This window comes from Tachyglossus aculeatus, chromosome 1 (genome assembly GCF_015852505.1).
Source record: "Tachyglossus aculeatus isolate mTacAcu1 chromosome 1, mTacAcu1.pri, whole genome shotgun sequence".
Classification (NCBI taxonomy): domain Eukaryota; kingdom Metazoa; phylum Chordata; class Mammalia; order Monotremata; family Tachyglossidae; genus Tachyglossus; species Tachyglossus aculeatus.
The window spans coordinates 111629264-111635866 of record NC_052066.1 but is presented as its reverse complement, the minus strand read 5'-3'; the positions used below and the strand labels follow the sequence as shown (position 1 = coordinate 111635866).

General features: G+C 44.5%; 1 non-coding gene across 1 annotated transcript; it reads left to right on the top strand.

The window, feature by feature from the left end:
• The first annotated feature begins 344 nt into the window (after positions 1-344).
• On the top strand, positions 345-482 carry LOC119936715. The gene has a single exon (XR_005453828.1). It is a non-coding gene; the product is annotated as a small nucleolar RNA SNORA7 (small nucleolar RNA).
• The last annotated feature ends 6121 nt before the right edge of the window (positions 483-6603 follow it).

The window sequence follows — 6603 nt, the reverse complement described above, 5'->3', positions numbered from 1 at the left end:
CCGTTCTTTCTCCACCTACTACTTTTAAATTATTTCTGTCTCCCCCATTATATCGTAAGCTCTTTGAAGGCGTAGACTATTTTACTTCTGTTTTACTCCCCCAGACACTCAGTACAATACTTTCTAGGTAGTAAGTGCTCAGTGCATGCAATGGACTGATTTGTTGCTGGAAATCACGTCTCTTTCAGGAGACCTTCCTTAAATAATCTCTCATTTTCCACCCAGCCTCCATCCAACTGCCTGTTCAGTATTTATGAGTTACCTGGGTGCTGGGGTACTTACACTGTCATGTAGCATGTATTTAATACTATATACTGCTGTTTCTGCCTGTGTAATTTATTTAACCCCACTCAGGATCGCATCTGGAGAGTGTCCAGTACACTACCAGTGACGGCTATGGGAGGGACAGTCAAGCAGAGGCAAACCCATTCCATTCCTAGCTTGGGCAGTGGCTAGTGAGTGGAAGGCAATCTGCTACAAGTCAAAACTCACATGTGCTGGGCAGCTGCGGCATGGAAGAGAGTCAAGGGTGGAAACGCCAGTTCACTGTGCGGAAGAAGACAATGATAAACTGCTTCTGTACTTTTACCAAGGAAGCTCTATGGATACACTACTAGAACAATGCAAATGAGGACTGGGGGGCTCTGGGAGAGATGTGTCCATGGAGTCTCTATGGGTCGGAGACAGTTCGACAGCCTAAGACAAGACAATTTATTTAAATGTTGGCCCCTCCTACTAAATGGCAAAAGATCCTTGAGGGCAAGGCTCATGGCTACTAACTCTGTTGTACTGTTCAAATGCTTAGAATAGTACTCTGCATACAGTAAGTGGTCAATAAAACTTTTGATAATTAATTTTGTATGATATTTGTTAAGTGCTTACTATGCATCAAACACTCTTCTAAGTGCTGGGGTAGGTATAAGTCAATTAGGTGAGCCCACACAGGGCTCACAGTCTAAGTAGAAGGGAAGACAGGTATTGGATCCCCATTTTATGGTTGAGGAAACTGAGGCACAGAGAAGTTAAGTGACTTGTCCCAGGTCACACAGCAAGCAATTGGCAGAGCTGAGATTCATTCATTCATTCAATCGTATTTATTGAGCACTTATTGTGTGCAAAGCACTGTACTAAGCGCTTGGGAAGTACAAGTTGGCAACACATAGAGACAGTCCCTACCCAACAACGGGTTCACAGTCTAGAAGGGGGAGACAGACAACAAAACAAAACATGTAGATAGGTGTCAAAATCATCAGAACAAATAGAATTAAAGCTATATGCACATCATTAAGAAAATGAATAGAATAGTTAATATGTACAAGTAAAGTAAATAGAGTAATAAATATGTACAGATATATACAAGTGCTGTGGGGAGGGGAAGGAGGTAGGGCGGGGGGATGCGGAGGAGGAGAGGAAAAAGGGGGCTCAGTCTGGGAAGGCCTCCTGGAGGAGGTGAGCTCTCAGCAGGGCTTTGAAGGGAGGAAGAGAGCTAGCTTGGCGGATGTGGGGAGGGAGGACGTTCCAGGCCAGGGGAAAGACGTTGGCTGGGGATCAATGGCGGGACAGGCGAGAACAAGGCCCATTGAGAAGCAGCATTGCCCAGTGGACAGAGCACGGGCTTTGGAGTCAGAGGTCGTGGGTTCGAATCCCAGCTCCACCATGTCTGCTGTGTGATCTTGGGCAAGTCGCTTAACTTCTTGGAGCCTCAGTTACCTCATCTGTAAAATGGGGATGATGACTGTGAGCCCCCCATGGGACAACAACCTGAACACCTTGTATCCCCCCAGCGCTTAGAACAGTGCTTTGCACATAGTAAGCGCTTAACAAATGTCATCATCATTGAAGAGGTTAGTGGTAGAGGAGAGGAAGGTGTGGGCTGGGCTGTAGAAGGAGATAAGAGAGGTGAGGTAGGAGGGGGTGAGGTGATGGAGAGCCTTAAAGCCTAGAGTGAGGAGTTTTTGCTTGATTTGTAGGTTGACAGGCAGCCACTGGAGATTTTTGAGGAGGGGAGTAACATGCCTGGAGTGTTTCTGCACAAAGATGATCTGGGCAGCAGAGTGAAGTATAGACTGAAGTGGGGAGAGACAGGAGGATGGGAGATAAGATAGGAGGCTGATGCAATAATCCAGTCGGGGTAGGATGAGAGATTGAACCAGTAGGGTAGCGGTTTGGATGGAGAGGAAGGGGCAGATCTTGGCAATATTGTGGAGGTGACACCGGCAGGTTTTGTTGACAGATTGGATGTGTGGGGTGAACAAGAGTGGAGTCGAGGATGACAGCAAGGTTGCAGGCTTGTGAGATGGGAAGGATGATAGTGCCATCTACAGTAATGGGAAAGTCAGGGAGAGGGCAGGGTTTGGGAGGGAAGATAAGTTCTGTCTTGGACATATTGAGTTTTAGATGGCAGGCAGACATCCAGATGGAGATGTCCTGAAGGCAGGAGGAGATACGAGCCTGGATGGAGGGAGAGAGAGCAGGGACAGAGATGTAGATTTGGGTGTCATCAGCGTAGAGATGATGATATGTTGCCAACATGTACTTCCCAAGCGCTTAGTACAGTGCTCTGCTCACAGTAAGCACTCAATAAATATGATTGAATGAATGAATAGTTGAAGCTGTGGGAGCGAATGAGTTCACCAAGGGAGTGAGTGTAGATAGAGAACAGAAGGGGACCAAGAACTGACCCTTGAGGAATCCGTACAATAAGGGGATGGGAGGGAGAGGAGGAGCTCACAAAGGAGACTGAGAATGAACAAATGGAGAGTTAAGAGGAGAACCAGGAGAGGACGGAGTCCGTGAAGACAAGGTTGGATAGTGAATGTGTTGAGGAGAAGGGGTGGCCCACATTGTGGAAGGCAGCTGAGAGGTCAAGGAGGATTAGGATAGAGTAGGAGCCATTGGACTTGGCAAGAAGGAGGTCATTGGTGACCTTTGAGAAGGCAGTTACAGTGGAGTGTAGGGGACAGAAGCCAGATTGGAGGGTGTCAAGGAGAGAGTTGTCATTGAGGAATTCGAGGTAGTGAGTGTAGATGACTCATTCTAGGAGTTTGGAAAGGAAAGGTAGGAGGGAGAAAGGATGATAACTAGAAGGGGAGGTAGGGTCAAGAGAGTTTTTTTTAGGATGGGGGAGATGTGGGCATGTTTGAAAGAAGAGGGGAAAGAACCAGTGGAGAGTGAGCAGTTGAAGATGGAAGTTAAGGAGGGGAGGAGGGAAAGGGAGAAAGATTTAATATGAGAGGGAATGGGGTCAGAAGCACAGGTGGCTGGAGTAGCACTTGAGAGGAGGGAGGAGATCTCATCTGAGGATACTGCTGGGAAGGAGAGGAGGGTAATGAAGAGGGTTGAGAGTCGGGTGGGGGATGGAGAAGGGGGAGGGGTGACTTTGGAGAGCTCAGACCTGATGGAGTTAATTATAACTCAGGTCCTCCAATTCCCAGACACTTTCTCTTTCCACTGAATCACACTGCTTCTCTGATAGTGAGAGTTTATCAGTCTAAGTGTCTTCCCTGAACATTTTTCTACCAGCCTCTATGTTTTTCTCTCTTCTCCATCTTTTAATCCTTCCTCTCCTATTACTTTTCCTGCAATGTTTGAACCATTGGCTTGCTGCCTGGAAGTCGTGCTCCATTTGTCACTCTGAACTCTAGAAATTTCAGTCACTTCAGTCAAATTAAATTAACCTCTTTGAGTTCTCTGCCAAATAAACATATTGTAGGCTGATGGATTCATGGGAGTGATTCCTGGAGTGTTATTACTTGCCCTATTCAAAAGGTATCCCTTTTCTCAATGATGATGATGATGGTATTTAAGTGCTTCCTAAGTGCCAAGCCATGCACTGTACTAAGTGCTGGGGTAGATACAAGGATATCAGATTGGACACAGTCCCTGTCCCACGTGGGGCTCACAACCTGAATCCCCGTTTTACATATCAGGTAACTGAGGCAGAGAGTAGTAAAGTGACTTGCCCAAGGTCACACAGCAGGCAAGTGGCAGAGCCAGGACTAAAACCCAGGAGTCCTGTTAGCATCTACAGTTGAGCACCACCCCTTGAAATAAACTAATCCTTATTCTGATGTTCATCTTGAGTAAAGTATCCTAGTACGAAAAAGGAATTTCCCTAAAGACATACATCTGACACACTGAAGCTGCTCAACTGATAAGCACTTTAGTAAATGTATCAGTGAATCAATGAATCAGTGGTACGTACTGAGAGCTTACTGTGCAAAGAGCACTGTACTAAGCATTTGAGAGAGCACAGTACATTAGAGTTGGTAGACAGGATCTCTGCCCTCAAGGAGCTCACAGTACTTGGGGGGGGGGGGGGGGGATGGACACTGACACAAAATTACAGATAGGGGAAATGGCAGGGTAAAATATTATGTACATAAGTGCTATGGGGCTAAGGATGGTGATTAGCAAGAGCTTAAGGGATAAAGAGCCAAGTACATGGGCTGTGTAAAATGAAGAGCAAGTTGGGAAGGCCTCTTTGAGGAAATGTGATTTTAAGGTGGGTGGGATTTGAAGGTGGGTGCGAGTGGTGAATAATAATCATGATGGTATTTGTTAAGTGTTTACTATGTGCAAAGCACCGTTCTAAGTGCCGGGGAGGTTACAAGGTGATCAGGTTGTCCCACAGGGGGCTCACAGTTTTAATCCCCATTTTCCAGATGAGGTAACTGAGGCACAGAGAAGTTAAGTGACTTGCCCAAAGTCACACAGCTGACAGTTGGCAGAGTCAGGATTTGAACCCATGACCTCTGACTCCAAAGCCCTTGCTCTTCCCACTGAGCCACGCTGCTTCTATGAACTATGAACTAGGAACGCTGCTTATGTGAACTGTTGCAGATGTTTACATAGTTTTTGTGACTGGACTGAGGTTCACTTGTCATTTACAACAGAAAACTCCATCATTAACGTGGCATATTATTCAATCAATCCATCAAACAATCAATGATATTTATTAAGTGTTTACTGTGGGCCAGGCCCAATTCTAAGCACTTGAAAGAATAAAATGCAGTTGGCAAACGTGATTCTTTCATTTCAATTTATGCTATAATTGTAATACTCATTGCCCTAGCTTTCACCTCCTCTTCCTAGTGAGAAAAAATGATCTGTACAGAAATGGAGAGATAATTCACACTCAGACCTTAAAACTACAATGAAGATAGTCTTTTGCTTGGAAGCTTGGATTGAGAAGCAGTGTGGCTCAGAGTGGAAAGAGCCCGAGCTTTGGAGTCAGAAGTCATGGGTTCAAATTCCGGCTCTGCCAATTGTCAGCTGTGTGACTTTGGGCAAGTCACTTCACTTCTCTGTGCCTCAGTTCCCTTGTCTGTAAAATGGGAATGATGACTGTGAGCCCCCCTTGTGACAACCTGTTCACCTTGTAACCTCCCCAGCGCTTAGAACAGTGCTTTGCACGTAGTAGGTGCTTAATAAATGCCATCATTATTATTATTATTATAACTGAACTTTGGATAGAAGACTCTAATCTAAGCTCCATGTATGCAGGGAATATGTCTACCTACTCTGTTGTACAGTACTCTTGCAGGCACTTAATACAGTGTTATGTGCACAGTAAGTGCTCAGTAAATAACATTGAATGATTTGATTGATAGAGACATAGCACTAAGGGAACCTGATTACACAGCACCAGAAACCGGGGTAATTCCCAAACTAATTAAGCCCATTTGTAAGCTCTCACTCCTAATACCCTTTTCACCGTAAATATCCTTATGCACATAAAAGCCTTTTTTCCCCAACGACCTGTAGTCAGTAACATGAGACAAGCATCTAATTCATTCATCTTTGAAACACTAACTGTGTGTTGGAAGGAACAATGTTAGAGAGTGAAAACACCCAAGTTGGTTTCCATCATGGCACATACATAATTGTCTAATGTTTAACAAATACAAACTCTCAAAATGTTCCCTCTGAGGGATGTGGAAAGCAAACATGGAAAAATAGAATCAATCAGTGACACTTGAATGCTTACTGTGTGCAGAGCAGTGAACTGACCCCTAGAAGAAGCAAATATGGCCAAATCTATTCAGCAGGTTGGCAGAGAAATGTAAAAGCAAATCAAATTTTAACCTTGGAGAGACCTGAATAAATTAATACAGCTCAGGTGCTGGAGGCAGGTTTTGCACAAGCCACTGCTCTGAATTAGCCACACATCCAGTGCTTACTTAGTACATAGTAAGTGCTTAACAAATACAACAATAATAATATAATAATAATGATACAGGGACAGGACTCTCAGAGATAGACTGTCAGCTCCATGTATCTACAAAGCCTATAGAGAGTGTTTTCTCCACTATAGACTGTAAGGTTCTTGTGGGAAGGGATCTCTAGACCGTAAACTTGTTGTGGGCAGGGATTGCCTCTCTTTATTGCTGTATTGTACTTTCCCAAGCACTTAGTACAGTGTTCAGCACACAGTAAGCGCTCAATAAATATGACTGATTGAATGAATCTCATCTACCACTTCTGTTGTAGTCTCCTAAGTGCTTAGTGCTGTGCTCCATACACAGTAAGAGCACAATAAATACCATTAATTGATTGATTGAGAGACAAATGGAAATAGAAACACCATGGTTCCTTAAGCTA